Source organism: Cannabis sativa, chromosome 2, assembly GCF_029168945.1.
Source record: "Cannabis sativa cultivar Pink pepper isolate KNU-18-1 chromosome 2, ASM2916894v1, whole genome shotgun sequence".
Taxonomy (NCBI): Eukaryota; Viridiplantae; Streptophyta; class Magnoliopsida; order Rosales; family Cannabaceae; genus Cannabis; species Cannabis sativa.
Window position 1 is genome coordinate 27,124,326 of NC_083602.1, and position 25,537 is coordinate 27,149,862.

Genomic DNA, 25,537 nt, shown 5'->3' on the forward strand with positions numbered 1-25,537 from the left:
AAATTAAATAAAATTAGAAAAGATAAATAAAATATCTTTTCAGATTTTAAATTTAATTTAAATAAATAAAATAACAAAATTTAAAAGTTAGCAAAATATCTTACATCTATTTAAAATTACATGATTATAAATATCTTATTTTAAATAAGGTCAAAATATCTAAAAAGATTTAAAAAAAATCTTAAAAGATAAGATATAATTAAAAATATCTTAAAAAATAAGATATTTTTAAAATATCTTAAAAGATATTATAAATATCTCATAAAATCTGACCTTAAATTTAAAAAAAAATATAATCAAATTTAAAAATAAGATAGATTTTTGTTTTTTTTAAGCAAGAAGATAGATACTAATTCTATTCGAATTCAAATTACACTAATATCTTGAATTAAATTAAATTAATTCAAAATGATAATTAGAATTGAATTAGGAATAGTAATAGTATATATACAAAACTATACAAAAAATTGGAAGTTAATTACATGAAAAAGCATGAAAAATCGAAGAAAAACAAAAAAATTCGAAACTGTATGGACAGTTCTGCGATCGCAGGAAAATATCAGCACAGCCCCGTTTTTTTCAAATCTTCAAAAAAACATAACTAATTCAAATAAAATCCAAATTGAGTTCTGTAAAAGGCTAACTTGCTTAATTTTTTCCATACTATCCAATAAAAATAATTCCAGAAACGAAATCACAATTATTTTTCACGAAAATTTCACAAACGTCAATCAATCATCAAATAACACTCAATACAATACCATCCAAAGAACATACAAACAATCGTTTTAAAGTCCAAATTACATGTAAGTAAATCAATTACCATGGCTCTGAGGCCAGTTGTTGGGAATTATTTTACCAGGATCTTAGATCTACTCACAAGTATGTTGTTTAAACATCCTAAATATGAACTTTCTAAAACGATAAAATAAACACATATAAAGTTAAGAAAACCTTACATTGATGCAGCGGAATAAATGTCTCCTTCCACTCAGATCTCTAACCCTTGATTCCTTTCTGTAGCAGAGTATAATCAAGCTTTGATCCTTCACAGTCTTCCAATCTATGATTGAGTTACTGCTTGCTGTGTGTGGGCACTTACTCTTTCACTAGGGTCACGAAAAAGATGAAGGGAAAAGAGAGAGAGGTATTTCGGCCAAGGTAGAGAGTGAGGAAGGCTCAGTTTTCTGAAGAGAGAAAGTTCTGTCAGAAAGCTAATGAAAGCATGTCAAAGCATATGTTGTGACTGAGCGATCACTTTCTATTTATAGGCAACTACTAGGTTTAGGTTAGGATTTATTTGGCATTAAAATAATGAAAATATTAATTTGAAAAATCTAATTAAGTGGCCGGCCATATGGTGTTATTGGGCCTCACTTAATTTTGCAATTTTATCAAATTTTATCTCTATTTTCTCAAAAACGCCAATTTTCCAATTCTAACCTTTTAAATGCCAAAACTAATTATTTAATAACTAAAATAGATTATTAAATAATATTGTCATTTAATTTAATTATTAATTAGACATATAAAGTCCATTAATAAATAAATAAACCTAGAAAACTCTTTTCCTTACAATTTCACCCCTGCTTAGTGAAAATTCATAAAATTAGACATAGTCTAACTTTAGAATTATAATTGATCAATCACGAATCAATTAATGAGTCTTACAAGCAGAATGTTCTCAACTAGAATGGGGACCATGGATCTATATGCTGAGCTTCCAATAAGTGAACCAAATTTACCAAGTAAATTCCTACTTATTAATTCTTCGTTGAATCCACTCTTAGAATTTAGAATTGCACTCTCAGACTTATATAGAGCATATTGTATGTTTCACGATACCAATATACTATCTCATTTAACCATTGTTATAATCTTATTGTGATTTAAAGATCCTCTATATAGATGATTTACATCGAGATGGGATTTCTTTACCGTTCTCACCCCTCAATGTATTTTGCCCCTTAAAACACTTAGCTACCTGTAAATGGTGTTTAGTGATCTAATAATTAGTCAGTTAAACAAGAGCTCATCCATTTACTTCTATTTGCTAAGCTCGAAGGGAATCATCACTTAACTTCTATACACCAGTAGAAGCTATAGATTCCATATTTATGTTCAGCACTCCCACTCAATCATACTATCATGTTCCCAAAATATACGTATCACCCTGACCCAAAAGTAGGCTTAACTAATAAATCAAAGAACATGAATAGCACTCCTGAGTTGAGCCCAAGCATATCAGGATTTAGATTCTTTTAATCTTAAGATCAACTACTGATATTGACTTGGAAAGATATGTATAACGGTAAGTTTGTAATATCTTAACTTAGTTGCAATATCGGTCCAGTCCAATGTATACTCCATATATTCGAAACTAGTATACTTTACTAATGTCCTGGAAAGAACATAACACTTACTCCAAGTGTAAGTACACATCATCGCTGATTATCACATTAGTGTAAATCCAATAACACTAATGAAACAGGGACCAAAACTTTTGATTCATATGATCACAATCACATTCCACTGTGTTGACGATACTGTAATTGTGAATAAACATATGATCTGGATTTAACTGATTTTGTGTGTATGAATGTAATAAACATATTAAACATATTAAACCATTAGCATGTAAAATTCATGCAAACATCAATCACTTCAAATTTCTTATATTGATAACTAATCAGATTGTAAAGAGTTTTATTTAGGGCATAAAACCTAACAAACTCCCACTTTCACTAATATAAAACAAATTGTGCAAATAGGTCAATCTGATGTCTTGATCTTCAAATCAAGTGTAGTATATTTGAATCCACCCATACTTCTGGAAACTAGTTCATAAAAACTCTTATGAAACATCCTTTACTATATGCTTTACTTATCAAGGGATACTGAAATCTTTACTGTTTTAGAAGTACATCTGAATAAACAGAAGACATATCTCTCATATTTTAAATTATGTAATTGAGATATTACAGTGTAGACTTTTCTTCAGTGATATAACTTTCTGGTATTTTCGAATAGACCAAGTTGTAGTTCTTCTCTGGTAGAGCTTGAATTGTTATACAATAATTCTTCCACCCCCAAAGTAAGCACCATCTCATATAAATCGAAATTAGATGGTGAGATACAAAGACAACTGATACACAGTTCCTTAATATCTGACATATAGATCACTTTCATAAATCTTTCTTGAATATCTTCTAATGTTCCCTATTTGATTACATCTCAGATAGCTCCCACTCAATAGCAGATGTCTGGTTAAATAATACTTTTAACCTCTGATTGTTTAGAGAGTTACCTAGTTGTGACTTTTGTGTTAGCCTGAAACTTTAAGTTTAGACTAAGTCATCAACATAGCAGACTAGTATTTGAAGTGAAAAATACATGCCAGAGATAAAGTAATCAAAATTAAGATACCATCAAATTTTATGAGGATTAAGAATTCTAGGTTCAAGTCATTCGAATGGACTGAACTAGAGGTCTTTATCTTATTCTCATAATTCTGATAAGCTATACCTATCCATGTGAATGGTTAGATTTGCTTTTCAGTAGTGTTCTTAAGTACCTATCACAATTATCAACCTAATGAAGATGGGTATAGAATTTTAAAATTCTCCCACTCAATTAAGGTAGTGTGAAACTTTAACAAAGAACTTTCAAAGGTATCAAACTTTTACTTCTAACAGTAAAAACAAAATGGAACATACAATCAAGATCAAGAATTTATATTGACAATAGCTGACTCATTATATTACTTCTATGTTTAAACAAGATATGTGTTTCATAGGGAATTGTGGAATAGACTCCACCCCTAAGAATATACATATAGGGTACTATGGATAACCTCCACCCCTAAGTATATAGAGATTATGATCCACCCCTAAAGGTTGTAAAGATCATGATTCTCTTAGTGTGATAGAGTTTATGTGGAGTTGAATACTATCCAGAGTTCATTAGATATAAAAGATCGTTGAACTGCATAGTTTTCTTAACTTTTCTCCACCCCTATCAGATCATAAGATCCTTTTATTAAACAAATTCTTAATAATTGTATGAGAATTAACAATTATTGATAAACATAGAAATAATTTCTAGTGTTTATATAATATAACTCGATGAAGAGTTGTAAATATTATAGAATTTGCATCAATAATAAAAACACTTACACATACAAACATACAAATATAATGTGGTAATAATTGATGAAGATAAAATAAATGAAGCTCAATCTCATAATTTGCAATAGGGAATTTCGAAAAAAAAATAAAACTTTATTAATAAAAAAAATGTATTGCAACAATATGAGAGAAACAGGGATAAATATCCCTGACTAAAATTTGAAATCCAAATTGTCTTTAAACTAAAACAATTAATTCAAAAAAAATTGAAGAGCTTCATCTTCATCTGGACGATTTCACCCTTGGTCCAGCTTGCTGATCCAACTCATATGAGTTCAAGTAGCTTGGCCTATAAGAAGAAGTAAACAAATAAACAAAGTTAGTCCAGAATCATAAATCCAATTGGATAATAATTCACTAAAACTCTTAAAGTTTATAAATGGAAATACCTTGTTTCTTTGCAAGAAGTTTAGGACACTGGGGTTTCCAATGACCTTTCTCATTGCAGTGGAAACACTTTCCTTTAAGTTTAGCATCACCAGAAGGAGCAGCCTTTTTCATGGCTTTTGTTCGCTTCTTGGTGTTCTTCCACTTCTTCTTCGATTTGGGCTTTGAAGCAGAGGCAACATTTGCTTCAGGTTTCATCGTCCCATTACCATTACCAGGATTATGAGGTTTACTCCCTTTCTTCTTGGGTCCTCCAATCAAATTTTCATAAGTTTGAAGGTTATTGACTAATTCATGAAAGTCAATTTCCTTCTTATTCATGACATAATTTGATGTATATGGTAGAAATGCTGGAGTCAGGCTATTCAAGATAAGACTTACTTGAGTAGCACTGTCCATTTCAGCACCATGATCCTGGGCTTCTTGGAAATAACTGGACATGAGGAGAACATGATCACGCACGTTTTGATGAGGTTCCATTCGTGCGTTAATGTACTTCTTAGTCGCGTCAAAGCGTGACTGAAGCGATGCCTTACCGAATAGCTCATTCAACTTCGTCATAACTTCAGCAGCCTTCTCGGTTTTAGAAAACCGAGTTTTGAGGGTGTCAACCATGCTAGAAAGCATAAAGTATAGAGCTTTGTCATTTGCCTTCTGCCAATGCTCATACTTTTCTTTCACAGCTTTGGATGCATTATCCCTGTGCACTTCGTGTGACGACTCAGTTAAAACAAACAAGGCACTTTCTCCTATGAGAGCAATATTAATGTTCTCATTCCATTTATTAAAGTTAGATCCATTCAGCTTGTTTTCAGTCAACAGTGATAACATCGGATTCATTTTGGTAAACAGGATACTACAAAATAATAGAAATCAACAAATAGAAATTAAATAATGGTTTAACACAAAATCTATTCAGAAATTATAAGCACATAGCAAGTAGGAATGATATGAGAAAATACTTAAAAAATTCAATCCTAAATAATTTCCAAGGTTTTCAACAAACTGATATCAGTGTCCCGTTTAGGCGAGAGTCAAAGCTACCATCCATTGAATAGAGTTGTCAGCTCATCTAAAATGTTAAACATTCTAGCAACCTTTTATTCGATCAAGATCAGAATCCAGCGTTGTCCCGTTTAGGCGAGAGTCAAGGCTATTCTATCTCATGAGCTTCTACCATTGTTTCGCAATTTGTAAGTCAAATATGGTCGCCACCATTAGGGTGATCTATACCATATAAAACACTTACAAACCACTTATCATGCGAGATTAAACGGTGCGAAATTGCTAATGAACGTTCCTCCATTAGGGAGGATTACTCACTAAAACAAACACGGTGTAAAATCCACAATGGAGATCGAATATCTTAATAATAATAAAGCTCATTGTTTAAAATGTATTTTCTTTATTATTCTAATAAATAAATCTCATTAAAATTCTAAATTAAGAATTAAAATTCAAAAATAAGAATTTAATATAATATTTATAAAATTATACTTAGATGGTGATTGAAATAAAATTAATTATTTCCATCTTAGTAATAATTTTAAATATAAATATTAAGGAAATTAATTTAAGTTGAATTAAATAAATAATTAGCAACTTAAAAATTTCCTTTGAGAATATATTTATTGGGTTCGAAAATTTAAAGTATATAAAAATACAATTTTCGAAAATAATAAAAAATAGAAAAGAAATACTTCAAGCAAAAATATCACCTATCTAGATTTTCTTTTGACTAGTTAATTCAATTTCTAATAATATATATATATTTTTAAATTCATTTATTTTAAATTAATCAATTAAATGAAAAAATCATTGACTTGAGTTGGTCCAAGAATTAATTAAAATAAATAATTAATTTACAACTCAATCTATTTTTCAAGAAAAATTCAAAAATATTGCATAAATAAAATGCAAATTTCGAAATTGATTAATAAAATAAAGAAAAAAATATATATTGAAAATTATTTAAATTTAAGTTGAAAAATTAAATTTCAACCTAAAAATAATTTTCTATTTAATTAAGTGTCATGAAAAATCAATAAATATTTAAGTATCATGATGAAAATCAACTTAGACATTTAGATTTTTCAAGTTAATTAAATGTATTAAATTCAAGAAATAATAATTAAGTGTAGAGAAGGCTTAATTATTAATTTCTATTTAATACTAGGAAAAATATACTTAATAAAATTGTACCAAAATTAATTATTTAAATAATTAATTTCACAAAGTATAATATTTTCCTATTTAAATATTAGAAATAATAAATAGTCTAGAAATTACTATCTAGAAAATATCTTATTTGACTAAGTATCTTTTCAAAAAAAATTTGAAAAATATCTAATTTAAGTTAGATAGAAAAAATCTAAAACTTAAATAATTTAAAATTTAGATTTAATTAAATATCAAAATTAAGTTGTAACCACTTAATTTGAAGATATCCTTTAAAGTTAATATTTGAAAAGATATTAACCAAAAAATATCTAAAATATTCCATTTTAAGTTAATATTTGAAAAGATATTAACTTAAAAAATATCTTAAGAATCTTTAACTACTAATGCCTAAGATTCCTCAACTTGATTTAAAAATTTAAATAAAATATTCAAATTTAAGTTAGATAAGAAAAATCAGTTGATACAACTAATTTATAACTTAAATAGGAATATTTAATTAAATAAGCTCCAGAAAGAATCTTAGTTAGTTAAAATTCTATATTTAATTAAATACAAGAAAAATACAAATAGTTTGTCTAGAAATAATATCTAAACTAAAAGTGTTTTTCTTAAAATTAACTTTAAAATATTAAAATGAAAATAAATTTCATATATTTTAAAAGTTAATTATGTTGCTAATTCAATTTTATTAGGTCAAACTAATATAATTAACCTAGTACAGTTATTCAAATCAGGCAAATGGGCCTTCACAATTGGGTTAGTTCATGTGAGGGGGTGCTGGGTTCAGTATGTCGTACCCACTTCTATGGCTCCCAACTCTCACACAAGGCCCAAAAGAGAGGAATTTAACCTTAAAATGAATAACTGTTATTAATTGAATAGGTCCAATAACTAAATGGACCTAAATAAAATCTATTATGGTCTGACATTTTATTTAGCAACAACCTATATGCATCTATATAGTAAAATAAACACATAGGCTCACACAGGCACACTTTGGATGGATCCTATCATGTTGCTAGGTCATACACAGATGAAAGAAGATTGTAAAATTTACCTGTTACAAATTATTAACTTGACCAAGGGAGCCATCAGATCATTAGATCTGGCAAAAAGTAACCATGGCTATTTGCAATCAAGTAATAATAGGTTTTTAAAAACTTACATACAAGCTAAAACCACATACTCCTGCAACAAGGTTAGCTGGATAGTTGGAAGTAGGATTTATTTAATTTTAAATAAATAATTTCGAAAAATAAATAATTAAAAAATATTTTAATTTTCAAAAAATAAAATAAAATAAAAATATTTTAATTTCGGAAATAAAAAATTTAAATTTCGAAATTTAAAAAAATATTTAAAATTAAACCTACTTTTGAAAAATTAGGTTTCAACCAACCTAAATATCATTTCAAAATTTGCTAACTACTTTTAAAAAATTAAATGTTATTTTAAAAATAAAAATTAAATAAAATTAGAAAAGATAAATAAAATATCTTTTCAGATTTTAAATTTAATTTAAATAAATAAAATAACAAAATTTAAAAGTTAGCAAAATATCTTACATCTATTTAAAATTACATGATTCTAAATATCTTATTTTAAATAAGGTCAAAATATCTAAAAAGATTTAAAAAAAATCTTAAAAGATAAGATATAATTAAAAATATCTTAAAAAATAAGATATTTTTAAAATATCTTAAAAGATATTATAAATATCTCATAGAATCTGACCTTAAATTTTAAAAAAAATATAATCAAATTTAAAAATAAGATAGATTTTTGTTTTTTTTAAGCAAGAAGATAGATACTAATTCTATTCGAATTCAAATTACACTAATATCTTGAATTAAATTAAATTAATTCAAAATGATAATTAGAATTGAATTAGGAATAGTAATAGTATATATACAAAACCATACAAAAAATTGGAAGTTAATTACATGAAAAAGCATGAAAAATCGAAGAAAAACAAAAAAATTCGAAACTGTACGGACAGTTCTGCGATCGCAGGAAAATATCAGCACAGCCCCGTTTTTTTCAAATCTTCAAAAAAACATAACTAATTCAAATAAAATCCAAATTGAGTTCTGTAAAAGGCTAACTTGCTTAATTTTTTCCATACTATCCAATAAAAATAATTCCAGAAACGAAATCACAATTATTTTTCACGAAAATTTCACAAACGTCAATCAATCATCAAATAACACTCAATACAACATGATACCATCCAAAGAACATACAAACAATCGTTTTAAAGTCCAAATTACATGTAAGTAAATCAATTACCATGGCTCTGAGGCCAGTTGTTGGGAATTATTTTACCAGGATCTTAGATCTACTCACAAGTATGTTGTTTAAACATCCTAAATATGAACTTTCTAAAACGATAAAATAAACACATATAAAGTTAAGAAAACCTTACATTGATGCAGCGGAATAAATGTCTCCTTCCACTCAGATCTCTAACCCTTGATTCCTTTCTGTAGCAGAGTATAATCAAGCTTTGATCCTTCACAGTCTTCCAATCTATGATTGAGTTACTGCTTGTTGTGTGTGGGCACTTACTCTTTCACTAGGGTCACGAAAAAGATGAAGGGAAAAGAGAGAGAGGTATTTCGGCCAAGGTAGAGAGTGAGGAAGGCTCAGTTTTCTGAAGAGAGAAATTTCTGTCAGAAAGCTAATGAAAGCATGTCAAAGCATATGTTGTGACTGAGCGATCACTTTCTATTTATAGGCAACTACTAGGTTTAGGTTAGGATTTATTTGGCATTAAAATAATGAAAATATTAATTTGAAAAATCTAATTAAGTGGCCGGCCATATGGTGTTATTGGGCCTCACTTAATTTTGCAATTTTATCAAATTTTATCTCTATTTTCTCAAAAACGCCAATTTTCCAATTCTAACCTTTTAAATGCCAAAACTAATTATTTAATAGCTAAAATAGATTATTAAATAATATTGTCATTTAATTTAATTATTAATTAGACATATAAAGTCCATTAATAAATAAATAAACCTAGAAAACTCTTTTCCTTACAATTTCACCCCTGCTTAGTGAAAATTCATAAAATTAGACATAGTCTAACTTTAGAATTATAATTGATCAATCACGAATCAATTAATGAGTCTTACAAGCAGAATGTTCTCAACTAGAATGGGGACCATGGATCTATATGCTGAGCTTCCAATAAGTGAACCAAATTTACCAAGTAAATTCCTACTTATTAATTCTTCGTTGAATCCACTCTTAGAATTTAGAATTGCACTCTCAGACTTATATAGAGCATATTGTATGTTTCACGATACCAATATACTATCTCATTTAACCATTGTTATAATCTTATTGTTTTAAAGATCCTCTATATAGATGATTTACATCGAGATGGGATTTCTTTACCGTTCTCACCCCTCAATGTATTTTGCCCCTTAAAACACTTAGCTACCTGTAAATGGTGTTTAGTGATCTAATAATTAGTCAGTTAAACAAGAGCTCATCCATTTACTTCTATTTGCTAAGCTCGAAGGGAATCATCACTTAACTTCTATACACCAGTAGAAGCTATAGATTCCATATTTATGTTCAGCACTCCCACTCAATCATACTATCATGTTCCCAAAATATACGTATCACCTTGACCCAAAAGTAGGCTTAACTAATAAATCAAAGAACATGAATAGCACTCCTGAGTTGAGCCCAAGCATATCAGGATTTAGATTCTTTTAATCTTAAGATCAACTACTGATATTGACTTGGAAAGATATGTATAACGGTAAGTTTGTAATATCTTAACTTAGTTGCAATATCGGTCCAGTCCAATGTATACTCCATATATTCGAAACTAGTATACTTTACTAATGTCCTGGAAAGAACATAACACTTACTCCAAGTGTAAGTACACATCATCGCTGATTATCACATTAGTGTAAATCCAATAACACTGATGAAACAGGGACCAAAACTTTTGATTCATATGATCACAATCACATTCCACTGTGTTGACGATACTGTAATTGTGAATAAACATATGATTTGGATTTAACTGATTTTGTGTGTATGAATGTAATAAACATATTAAACATATTAAACCATTAGCATGTAAAATTCATGCAAACATCAATCACTTCAAATTTCTTATATTGATAACTAATCAGATTGTAAAGAGTTTTATTTAGGGCATAAAACCTAACAATAACCCCACCTGACAAATTACCAAATAAGGTCTGGCCGCCTACCGCTTGGTCCACAAGTGGAGCCCTTGACTGGGGATTTGACGGCTGACCATTTAGAGTTTGGGCAGTATGCCCAGTTGGATTTTCGTCCAAACTGCCCAGCATGATGGTAGACGCATGTTGCTGATTAGCAACTTCGTAGGCTCTTCTTATCAGTACGGTAGCCTATCTTGTTCGGTCGTCGATGGCTACTTGTTGAGCCTTCAACATTTCCATCTCTTTATCCCTCCATTCGGTGAACTGGTTCCTTTGCTCTTCGAACGCAAGGTTCACTGCAACACTGAGCTCTTCCTGATCATGATGCAAAGTATTAGTATGACCTTGCATGAGCCCAAGAGCATTACGGAGGTTTTGGATCTCAGCATCATGATGGTAGACGCAGGTTGCTGATTAGCAACTTCGTAGGCTCTTCTTATCAGTACGGTAGCCTATCTTGTTCGGTCGTCGATGGCTACTTGTTGAGCCTTCAACATTTCCATCTCTTTATCCCTCCATTCGGTGAACTGGTTCCTTTGCTCTTCGAACGCAAGGTTCACTGCAACACTGAGCTCTTCCTGATCATGATGCAAAGTATTAGTATGACCTTGCATGAGCCCAAGAGCATTACGGAGGTTTTGGATCTCGGTATCATCTCCAATGGTTGTCTGGACATTTGTTGCTGAAGGGACCCCAGTGCTGGGAGTACTCAGATTGGCTGTAGACTGGTGTTTCCAGTCTCTTTCACACCGGGTGTGATTCCAGCCAAAGGAGACGTCACACCTTGACCCGTGGTAGGTGGTTACGTGGTTGGTTGTTCATGATTAGTGGTTGGTGGGACCCTTGCATTCCCTGGAGTTTGTAGTGCGAGATCTACCGCCAGTGGATCCACTTGATCGACCACGCCTCTACAAGTTTGTACCACCATAGTATTTTTGATCAGACTTGAAGTAAAGAGCAAGCTCGAGTTATCGCTTTCAATGAAAGCACCAAAATGTTGATCTCACTTTTAGCCAACGACAATGAGTCTAATAATAAGCGATAAAGAATATGACTTAGGTATAATATAAGCAAATAAATAAAGAACACAAGGTTTTTAAAGAGGTTCGGCCCCGTTCAGTTCGGTAACAGCCTAGTCCCCTTGATTTGTATTAACTCAAGAACAAAGAACATAATATTTCTGCTCTTGAAGTTCTCACAATAAAATCTCTGAGTATGCTCTCTTAGATCTCTCTAAAGTAATTCTTTCGATCCCTTTACCTGTGATAATGGATCACTATTTATAAGGCTACATACTTGAGGGAAAGTTTCCCTTTTGCTTACAATGTCTACAATTAGTAAGAACATATATTACATATTTAGAATATATAGATTGTGGGATTTGGACAGCTTGTCATATCTTTGTGATACGATCCCAGATTTATAGGGATTGATCTTGTGCTTTACGATGCCAATTCTAGAATTGCTAAGTGTTGATGTGCTGCTTGGATTATCCACTCCTCAGCTGGGAAAACATCATCTGTGCAGGTGCATGCTGTGTCCTGCTCGGAGCATCTCTCTGGGGAAGATATGGGGAATCAGGTCCACGTGTTACCAGCATGTGCTGCCACGTCATAGTGCAAAAAATGGGATAACATGTATATATGGTTTCATACCATCATTCGACTTGAGGCACAAGAAGTAGATGAGAAAAATGAAGCTTTCTTTATAACTTTTAAAAATCACATAATAAAAGGTAGCTATATGAGGTTATACATGTAAAATGATTCTAAAATTAAAAATAAAGTTTGTAAATGTTTTTTTTTTAAAATTATGAAATTAAATTAACTAATATACATTTACTACATAATTTTTTAAAAAATATATAATAATTAAATTAAGTTATATATATTTTTTAGTATTGTATATTATTATATTATAACAAAAATGAATAAATATAATAGATCATTAAAAATATATAATAATATATATCACAAAGAATTATACCAATAATATGTTGGGTTTTATGCCCTAAATAAAACTCCATTTCAATGTAATCTATTTTATTTAACATCAATAAAGAAACAGAAGTATTTTTCATTCATTTGTGTATGTTTTGGTTCGTTTTATCAATTGCTTGTCTATTTGATTTATAAATTCATCTTAAACCCTTTTCACATACTTGATCCTGTTTATTGTGTTGTCATCACATTGGAAAGTAAGCATGACTATGTGAATAAAATTTCCTAGATTTATCAGACACAGGGTTTTACTGATATGATAATCTACAACAAGAGTTTACTTGCATTTGGAGAAATGCTATGTTCTTTCCAGAACATTAGTTAAAGTAAAGCTCAGGTTGGATGCATGGAGTATGCATCGGAAGGGACCGATATTGAACTTTGACTTAGATTAACTAAACTTACCGTAAAATCTATTCAAGTCAATATCCCCTAGTTGATCCTAGATCAAATGTTCTTAATCCTATTATGATTAGGCCCAATCTTGAAAGGCTATTCGTGTTCTTTGATTTGTTAGTTAAGCCTACTTTTAGGTCAGGGTGATACGTACATTTTGGGAACACGGTAGTGCAATTGAGTGGGAGCGCTAACATAAACATGGAATCTATAGCTTCTATCTGGCGAATAGTAAGCAAAGGATGATCTCCTTCGAGCTTGACCAAACGAACATAAATGGTGGAGTACTCATTTCACATAAGCTGAAATATCATTTATACGGGGTCAAGTGTTTTAAGGATAAAATACATAGTAGGGTGTAACGATAATCTAATCCCTTTATAGTGTAGATCATTCATATAGAGGATCATTGATCAAATTAGGATTATAACAATGGATAACTAATGATGTGTATATATGGTGGAACATATAGTGCATTCTATATACTGAGAGTGCAATTCTAAGTTCTATGCGTGGATTCAACGAAGAATTAATAAGTTAGTGAATTTTAGTAATAAATTCTTGATCTACTTATTGGAAGCTCGGTTATATAGACCCATGGTCCCCGCACTAGTTGAGATAATATTACTTGTAAGACTCATATAATTGGTTTTGATTAATCAATTATCAATCTCAAATTAGAGTATGTCTATTTGTGAATTTTTCACTAAGTAAGAGCGAAATTGTAAAGAAAGAGTTTTAGGGGCATATTTGTTAATTATGATACTTTGTATGGTTCAATTAATAAATATGATAAATGACAATATTATTTAATAATTATTTATAGTTATTAAATAGTTAGAATTGGCATTTAAATGGTTGAATTAGAAAATTGGCGTTTTTGAGAAAATCAGATGCAGAAAAGATAAAACTGCAAAATTGCAAAAAGTGAGGCCCAAATCCACTTGTATAGGGCCGGCCACTTTTGTAGGCAATTTAAACTGATATTTTTATTATTTTAATGCCAAATAATTCAAACCTAACCCTAGTGGATTGCTATAAATAGATAGTGAAGGCTTCAGGAAAATTACACACTTTCTTTTGACACTTCTAATTCAGAAAAACCTGAGCCTTCTCTCTCCCTATCTGGCCGACCACTACCTCTCTCTTTCTTCCCTCTTAAATTTCGAAATTCTTAGTGTATGAGTAGTGCCCACACACAGCAAGTGATACCTCAACCATAGTGAGGAAGATCGTGAAGAAAGACTTTCAGCAAGAAGGAGTTTCAACATCAAAGATTCAGAGAAAGAGATCCAGGTTCAGATATTGATAATGCTCTGCTACAGAAAGGAATCAAGGGCTAGATATCTGAACGGAAGGAGTCATTTAATTCCGCTGCACCCAATGTAAGGTTTCTTAAACTTTATACGTGTTTATTTCATCATTTTAGAAAGTTCATATTTAGGGTGTTAATCAACATACTTGTGAGTAGATCTAAGATCCTGGTAAAATAATTTCGAACATTCCCAAGCTTGGACACCAATTGAAAGCTTTTACACCCCCCCACCGTAATGTTCCAAGCTTCTTTCACTACATCCTTACAAGCAGGATCCCGATTCCAGGCTTCCAGAAACCGAAACGGGCGATAGAAACCTTCTCTCACCAGCAAGAGATCTAACAAGACAGGCGCGTGATCAGATCCTTAATGGGAAGGACCTTGACCCCAGCCTTAGGAAAATCAATAATCTAATCCGAGCTACTAACTACACGATCGAGACGTTCCTTGACGAGATTAGAAAATTTCCTCTTATTGGACCAGGTAAAAAAATTATATATACCACTATTAAAATATGTGTACATACCAAAAAATTTATATATAATAAAAAAACTAAATATCATCTTAAATAAATGATATGCTATAGATAACAAAAACCATATACCATACTGTTATCCCAATTTTTGCACTTTGACGTGGCATCACACGATGGTGACACGTGGAATCAACTCCATGTATCAGCACGCAAGAAATATGCTGAACAAGGGAACACCTATATTCACTCGAACGATGCCCTCTTAGCTGGACAGTGAGTAATCCGCACAGCATGCAAATACTTAGCAAATTGAGCTTTCGCATCGTGAGTCATTAGAGAAATCCCTATAACTTTGGGATCAGATCACAAGGATATGGCAAGCTGTCTGAATCCCTTGATCAGTGTATTTTGTATTTAATATGCAATCTTTTTGCTTATATCAATTGTAATCAGAAGGGAAATTCTTCCCTCCGAAGCTTAAATTCCTATAAATAGTGATTCATATTCATTGGGCAGGAGGTCGAAAAATCTATCTAAGACTTCATATTCAGAGATATTATTGTAAGAGCTATAAGAAAAGGAGTTATTCTCCTTATTCTTAAGTCAATACAAATTACGAGGATTAGGTTATTACCGAGTTGCTTGGGGTTGAACCTCTATAAAATTCTTGTGTCTTTATTTGCTTTATTATATTGCACTCATATTATACTATTTTTCGCATATAAATTAGACTCATTGTCGTTGGCCAAAAGTGAGGTCAACACATACAATAAAACATATACATCTACAATAAAAAATAAAATAAAATAATATAATATTATTAAAAAAAATTGTATATACCATATTAACAAAATTATATACATCCATAGAATAATTATACACAAAATTATATATCACCTTTATATATAATAAATAAAAATTAAATATGCATGATCCATAATAAAATGATATGCTATACAATAAAACTTATATACCATATAACAAAAAATATATACATTACAATTGAAATATATATAATAACAACAAATAAAAAAATATATATATATATAGGATGCTAATAAAATTATATATCATGTTAACAAAAATATAATAAAAAATAGAACTTAAATATTATTTAAAAAGAATGATATACCATAGAATAAAAGATACATATATCATTCACCAAAACATATGTACTAACAATCATAATAATAAAAATACATATTACTAATATATATATGTATAAATGACTATGCACATACTATACTAACCAAATTATATAGCACAATTAAAATATATATACCATGACAACAAAATTATACACTACTATTGTATATAATAAAATAACTAATTAAATATTATTTAAAATAAATATATATCGTACAATTAAGATATATAAAAATAATATTTAAATATATATAACATGCTAATAAAAATACATACATACATTAAAATGTTTGTATTATACTAACAAAATTATATACCACTATTATACATACTAAAATGGAAAATAAACAGCATCTAGGAATAAAAATATACTATATAACAAAATAAAAATATACTGTACAACAAAATTTATATACCAACAATCCACAACAACTCATAAAAAATTTAAAAAATGGACATAACTTTCAAATAAAAAAAATTTTAACAAAACTAATATAAATATACCATAATCTTTAAGTAATTTGCTTCTAATTCTGAAAAAAAAATATGAAAAAAAAATTATTATTTTTTTATGTGACAAAAGATAATATAAATAATAAATAATCTAAAAGGGCCATTTCGCTACAAATTTTAAAATGAGGATATTTAATAACACAGTACTATGATTTGGGACCATTTACTATAATTTCCCTATATAAAATGCATATGTATTTTACATCACTAAAATTTCGGAGCGTGTTTAACATTATAACTTAAAATTTATTTTATTTTTTTCAAAATAAAAAATATATATTTTTAAACATTAATAAAAGGTGTTTGGCTAAATTTTAAGATATATGAGTTAAAAAAAATTAGAAAACAATAAAATATAATTTTTTATTTTTTTGTCTAACATAATTTTTTTATACATTATCTTTTCGAGTCTGCCTAGGCTAGGGTTTAAGGTCTAAGGCTGGTGTTGGGATTCGAGCCTAAGTCGGGGTTTGGGGTGGCGGGTCTGGGGCTTGGCCAGGATGAGGTTGGGGTTTGAGTCTATGTCCAGTTCAGAGCTGAGGCCAAGGTTGACTTCTGAAGTCTGTGCCAGGGTCTGGGTGGGGTTGGGTTCTTGTCACGACGTGGAATATTGAAGTCTTTTTTTAGTAAAAAAAATCTAAAAAATAGTTTTTAAAAAATATTAGCCAAACACATCATATTTTAAAAACTACAAAAATTACTTTTTGTTCTCATTTTTGAAAATATAATTTCTCTATTTTACCTCAAACTTTACATTACTAAAACTCCTCTTTCTTTAATTTTTAAAATATCTAATTCATTTAATTATATAATATTAGTATATATGCATATCCCCATATTATAAAAAGAAGTGGAGTGCTAATTACAACCTCTTATTAGTCAATTTTTGTGCTCGAAAACACACGCTAGAATAATTTTTTCAAAAAAATAATAAAATTCATAGCTTGTATTCGTTATAGTTACAATATCATCTTTGTAGATTTTTGAAAAGTTTTGAATTGTTTGCAGTGCCGAAAACTTGTTTGAAATTTCTTGAACACTCGCGGTACATTGGAATATTAAGAAGTTTGTTGTCCATATATATTGTAAACTTTTCAATAAAAAAAGATTACAGGCTTCATACTGTAACTATAATGAACATAGCCATAAAAAAATAGAAGAAAAATATTTCGGTATGTATTTTTGAGTACAAAAGTTGACTAAGTGGTTGATGTGGTTGCAATAGGAGTTTGATGATATCACTTTTTTAAAAAGAAATTTTTCTTTCTGGAAAAAGGGTTCAATTTTTGACTTCATATTGTCCATAGACAATTTTAATCAATTATCCTTTCTGGGATATTTTTTTTTTTTAAAATTGGTGGGTTTGCAATATATTATGTATTTCTAGATAAATTCTAGTTGATCGTACACATATATGCCCCTCAAGTAGTTTTAAAGAATAAAACTTTGTAATTACTTGAACAAACTTTAATTTTATTAATAACAAAAGTTTACATTACAGAGAAAAAATATAGCATTTACATTATAAGTTTACTGGTAATAGGGTCGCAAATGTTACACATTTCAGTAGTTCTTTTTTAGCGAGCAGTTAAGCTGAGCCAATTTGTAAACCCTGGTTCCAACTATTGCCTTGATAGCATAAGGACCTTCCTAGTTTGGGTTAAACACTCCAGCAGATGCATCTTGTCTATTTGCAAACACTCGTCTTAACACCAAATCTCCAACATGGAAGAGTCTTTTCTTAACTCTTTTATTGAAAATTCAAGGAAAATTTAAGGAGTTCTTGGTTTTTTTTCTTGTTTGTAGAATTCACATCTGTTGGTCGCAATATTAATTTCTACCGGTAGAATCGCTTCTAAGCCAAATGCCAACGAGAATGGAGTGTGCCCTGTTGTTGTTTTCTCTGTCGTTCTATGAGCCCAAAGTACTTGTGGTAGTTCATCTACTCATCCTCCTTTTGCAACATCCAATTTCTTCTTAATAGTATCCGTTAAGGTTTTGTTAACAGCTTCTACTTGTCCATTTGCTTGGGGTCTTGAAACTAACGAGAAGCTCTTAATGATTTTATTCCTTTCATAGAACTCAGTGAATAATTCGCCATCAAACTAAGTTCCATTGTCAGATACTATTTTAATGGGTATTCCAAATCTACAAATTATGTTCTTGACGACAAAATTGAGAACTTTCTTGCAAGTTATGGAAAGTAGAGGTTCAGCCTCTTCACATTTGTGAAGAAGTCGACTGCTACTACTGCATACGTTTCTCCTCGCCTTGTGGGTAACGCCCCAATCAAGTTGATTCCCCATATTGAAAATGGGTACGGTGAAGTCATCATTTTGAGTTCTGTTGGTGGTATGCGAGGTATATGTGAAATTCTTTGGCATTTATCGCATCTCTTGACAAATTCATGTGTGTCCTTTTTTATTGTTTGGCAATAGTATCCTTGGCGGATGATCTTCTTTGACAAGCTTTACCAACCCGCATGATCCTTACAAAAGCCTTTTGTGAATTTCTTTGATTATTTTGCTTCCTTCTGTGGGGTGTACACATCGTAGGAGAGGCATTGGATAACCCCTTCTATATAATTTACCTTCTACTATTGTATAGCGAGGCACTGAATTCAAGAGTTCGCGTGCTTTGTTCTTGTCTGTAGGAAGTTTTCCGTTGAGTAGATAGTTAATTATGGGTGTCATCCATGTAGGCGAGGCATCTATCATTTCAACTTCTTCCTTTTCACATATACTTGGTCCATTTAGAACTTCAACTGCTACCAAATTTAGTTTATCAAGCTCATTCTGAGAGTCCAATTTTGCTAAGGCATCGACACTTAACTTATATGTTCTGTTGGAATTTGTTCAATTTTACAGTAATCAAACCTCTCTAAGTTCTTCTGAACCTTTTCCAAATATTTTTCCATCTTTAAACCCTTCCACTGGTATTCGCCTAGAACTTGGTTCACAATCAATTGCGAGTCACTATAGCACAAAAGATTCTTGACTTTCAAAACCTCAGCCATTCTTAAGCCAGCTAACAAAGCCTCGTACTCAGGCTCGTTGTTTGAAGTGTTGTACTGGAATCTTAAGGCATAGTGAAATTTAAAATTATCTGGTGAAATCATTATCACTTCTGCACCCGAGCCATTTTCATTTGATGCTCCATCCACGTATAATTTATAACTATTTGTATCTCGCTAGACTAGTGGATTTTCATTTGAAACTATCCTTTCTATTAGGAAATCGGCCAAAGCCTGGCCCTTGATGGATGTTCTCGGGTGATAGGTTATAACGAATTGCCCCAGTTCAATTGACCATTTTATAAACCTTCCAAAAGCATTTGGCTTCGACAAAACTTGCTTTAATGGTTGAACGATTAATACGTTTATGGGACGTGCTAGGAAGTAGGTTCTTAGTTTGCGAGATGCATGGATCAGACATAGGGCAAGTTTTTTAAGAGGGGGATATGTTGATTCTGCCCCCAGTAACCTTTTAATAACATAGTAAATAGGTTGCTGGTGCTTTCCCTCTTCTCACACCAATGATGGACTTTGCACTTTCTGAGACAACCAAGTAGAGGTATAAAGTCTCTCCAGTTATTGGTTTAGCCAAAACTGAGGTGTTGATAAATGTTTCTTTATGCCTCTAAAGGCTTCCTCGCACTCACCTGTCCATTCAAACTTTTGTTTCCTCGCAACACATTGAAGAATGATAGGCATTTATCAATTGATTTCGAGATGAATCTATTTAGTGCTACCATTCTTCCTATTAAGGCTTGGACTTCCTTCGGCTTTGTAGGCGATGACATCTTTATTAAGGCCTTAAGTTTTTTAGGATTTGCTTCAATGCCCCTCGCATTCACTATGAAACCTAGAAACTTTCCGAAGGAGACCCTCAAAGAACACTTTTTTGGGTTGAGTTTCATGTTATACTTTTTGAGTATTTCGAAGCACTCTGCGAGGTCTATTTTATGGTCTTCACACTTTACTGTCTTCACCAACATATCATCGACATAGACTTCCATGTTTCGACCAATTTTCTTCTTGAACATTCCATTTACTAGTCGCTTATATGTTGCCCCAGTATTCTTCAAACCAAATGGCATGACTTTATAACAATAATGTCCCATGTTGGTTAACAAAACTTGTATGCTCTTAATGAAAGACATGCATTTTGATCTAGTTATATCCAGAATACGCGTCCATGAATGTCATCAGCTTATGCCCTACAGTTTCATCCACCAACTGGTCGATCCTTGGTATTGGAAAACAATCTTTTGGACATGCCTTGTTTAAATATGAGAAGTCAATACAAGTTTTCCAAGTACCGTTTGGCTTTGGGAGAAGAATAGGATTTGATATTCGCAAGGGGTAGAATGCCTCGAGTATAAAATCATTAGTTAATAACTTGTCCACTTCTTCTTTGAGTGCCTCTTGTCTCTCAGAATCCAAGCTAGGGTCGTCTTTTCTGTCTTTTTGCTTGGTAATTAGGGTCGATATTCAATTGATGACAAATTAATTTAGGGTCAATCCCTACCATATCTGAATGGCTCTAGGAAAATTGATCCTGGTTCGCCTTCAAAAAATTTATTAACTGCTATTTTAGTTTTTCATGGAGATTTTTCCCAATAAACACACATCTAGTGGGATTCTCTGATTCTAAAACAACTTCTTCCGATTCTTCAATTGGCTTTAGCTGGTTTTTCTTGTCTTGGATTCGAGGATCCATATCCTCTTCTTTCTTCTCGCTTTCCTCTGTTATGATCACCATTAATTGATGGTTGGCTCTTCTATTTTGAAGCTCAATGCGATAACATTCGTGAGCCAACAACTGGTCACCTCGTACTACACCTACTCCTAGCGATGTTTGGAATTTCAAGGATAAGTGTTTGATTGAACTGACTGCCCCTAGTCCAATCAATGCAGGGTGACCCATCAATACGTTGTAAACATATTGTAGATTCAAAACTAGGAAATCTTGCATTAATGTTGTAGAGAATGGCAGCTCGCCTATAGTTAACGGGAGTTCAATGACGCCTTGACTGGTGACTTTATCTCCAGTAAATCCACATAAGTGTACCATGCAAGGTTTTAACTTTGCATTTTGTAGACCCATTTTCTTCAATGTATCCTTATAAAGGATGTTTACCGAAATTCCATTATCCACCAACACTCTTTTTATCCTCTTATTAGCGAGTTGAACTGTAATCACTAGAGGATCGATATGTGGATACCTGACGTGCTTTGCGTCTTCCTCCGAGAATACAATTGGAGGTTCATTTGTTTTGACTTTCTTTGATGGTTCTGGAGCGAACATCGATTGCTCATTCTTGATTTCATTCACATATCTCTTTTGGGCATTACTACTCTCTCCAGCAAGAAGCGGTCCTCCAGAGATAACTAGTATATCCTCTCCTTCCACATGAGGAGGTTGTAACCTTCGGTTGTTTGGGTTATTGGGTAGATTTGGCTTGTTTTATTCATTGCCTTCACGTCTTACATATTGTTGAAAGTAACCTCACAAGATAACGCTCTCTATCTCATCTTTCAGTTGTCGACATTCTTCCGTTGTATGCCCTATGTCCTTATGAAGTTGATAGAATTTCGTTGAATCTCTTTTGTGTCCCGCATGTCTCATTGGCTCAGGCTTGGGAAATGCAACCCTGTGCTCATTTGCAAGAAAGATGTTTTCCCAAGTTTCATTAAGCTCGGTGTAAACAGTGTAAATTGGCAAATACTTTTCGTGCTTTTTCTATTTCTTCTTATTTTTAGATGATTCTCTCGAGTCATCTTTCCTTTTGGTATTTGAACCACTTGGATTGTCAGCCTTTTTCGAGAAGGTACTTTCTGTGCCAGTGCTTGGTTTGCTTCCCGAGCCAGTCTTTAGCAACTTCATCTCCTTCCTCACTTCCTCTTTCCGAATGAACACTTGAGCTCTTTCGTTGAACTCAATGATATTTCTCACGGGACGACCTTGTAAATCGTCCCATAATTCACCTCTAGCTATCGAATGGTCAGTTGTGATCCCTGCTTGAAGAGCAGTAAGTTGAATACTGTCATTCAAGTTCCTAATTTTATCAGTAGCAGTGCTAAAGCGACTTAGGTAAGCCTTAAGTGACTCGCCTGGTTGTTGCTTTATGTTAGTTAGGGATGATGCGTCTGGTTGCCAATCTCTAGCAGCTTGAAATTTTTTCTTAAAGTCTTTGGATAGTTGTTCCCCAAAAGTTATCGAATGGTGCGTCAACTTATCGAACCAGCTACTAACTGACCTAGTCAGCGAGGTGGGGAATAAAATACAACGTAGATTATTCGAGACGTGCTGGCTCGCACGATGGCATTAAAACTATTTAGATGAGCAACTGGATCACTAGTGCCATCATACTGCGAGACGTAAGGATTTTTGATTCCCTGAGGGAATTCAGAGTTTATAATATTAGGATGGAAAGGCTTAGACTCTTCATCATAGTCATAACCAAGTGATTTCCCATACTCCCCATCTTGGTACCTTCTAAACTTATCCTCCAACTCAATGATTTACAATTGGATGTGGTCCTCTTGTTGTCGATTAGCATTAAGCTGTTGGCGTATGTCCGATGCATTCTGATTTAGTCGCTCACACAGATTGGGTTACCTTCGATTCAATTGCTCACGAAGATCATGCTGTCTTCTTTCATAATTGGTCAGGGATCTTGTATCTGAGTAACTCTTAGATTGATAACTCCTCGTGTTGCTCATACTCTCTTGATCAGCATAACACCAAGGTCTATCTCCTCCTCGCGTATGCCTTTATGATCGACTGTGCCCTTGGGATCTAGAATGTCCCGAGTTAGAACTTGCCTCATCTTGCTCGGGCCTTCTCCTTCAAAAAAGATTGGATACATGTGCTCTATTTAGGTAGGTGTATGCTTCCTCCCTATCAGTTCAAGAAGGACGCTGGGGATGTCTGAGAGGGAACCCACTTGTCCAAGGTTGAGTCCCAGAATTTCTCTCGTTATTACGAGGGATTTGCTATTCCCTAGTTGTGGGTTGCCTTATGTTATCGTTTTTGTGAGAAGACTCCGACACATCATTATTTTCATTCCCCTGATTTGTAAATCCTTGGGGTCTCTGAGGTACTTCTCGATGAGGTGCCTAATAATTCAGTTGATTATCTACTAGAACATCCCTAGTTCCCCCAGGTTGCTCCTCCTTGGTGTTTTGGGGATTTTCTTTATTTGTCTCCTACGTCCTGGTTCTTGAATTTCGTGGCCTTCTTGCTCCAGGATCAGGTTGATTTTGTGCATTGCTTCCTTGAGTTGCCCTGGCCACTGCAGCCTTTCTTTCCAACTCATCATTTCGTTAGTTAGACTAAGCTAAGCATTGTCGGAGTTGTCTATTTTCTGATTCTACTAATGATACATACCTAGTGGGATCATAAGCGTCCTCTCTTCTGAGTACTATTGGTTTCTGCATTCCTTCCTTCTGGGTTTTGATTATTACCACCATGATTCCTTCTTGAGTGTGTTGTTCTTAAAGTGGGTGGTCTCTATGAACCCATTGGTTCTTTCCCAAGACTATCTGTAGTCTCTTCAGGACGACTATCATCGTTTTGATTATGATCATCCATGGACAAATTTTGTTTGTAAGGAGGGATAGCGTAGGCTCTCAATGAAAGCACCATACTATTAACGTAGATTTTCGTTAACCAATAATAAGCCTTTTTCGTAATAAATTTAAGACAGATATATAAAAATTAAATAAGTATAATAATAATAATAATAATAATAATAATAATAATAATAATAATAATAAGAATAATAATAATAATAATAATAATAATAATAATAATAATAATAATAATAATAATAATAATAAGACCAAGTATTTTACGTGGTTTTGCTGTTAAATCTGCATACTCCACGAGTCTATCTTATTCAAGATATTTCTAAGTATGTAATACAATATTACAATTAGTAATCTTTTTCTCTTAATTTTTCGTCCTTTTTTTTTGTAGAATCTGCCCCTATTTATAGGAATATAGGTTGGCAGTTATTTACATTTAAATTTGAATTAGATAACTGTTTCATGAAACGTAGGATTTCATCACGTTTCATTTAAACACGTGTAGATAACAATTGATAACCGCATAACTGCTTATCATTGTTATCTTCAAGGTTGTTGACGCTGACTTGGACAGTGCTATCTCGCTTTACCTAAAGATGACCACAGATGACTTGGCTAATCATATGCCTTCCAGCAATAGCATGAGCACAAGTGTACTGAGCAAACTTAAGAACTGCTCTTTGACCATAAGGCCTCGCAGACTGGACAATCATGTACTACATGTTTCCAAGTTGTTACACTTAGTTATTATAATATTGAATATACGCTAACACTATGTTTGGTAGAGGGGAGAGAAGGAGGGAGGGGGAGGGGTGGAGGGATTGGAAAATCCTCTTGTTTGGCAAGAGGGAGAGAAGAAGGGAGAGTAGAGATGGAAGGAGAGGGTCTCCCTCCAAACACATTATTTTTAATCCCTCTCAACATGAGGGAATTCAAGAAAAAGACAAAAAAAATGATACAATATTTCTTTTCTACCCTTAAAAAAATAATATATAATTATATTAAAAATGATAAAATAGTAATTTTAATATTTATTTTACTCTCCATCATTCCCCATAGACTCTTAACACCAAACAACACAAAGGAGAACAAATATCCTCTCCATCCCTCATACTCTCCATCCTTTCTACAC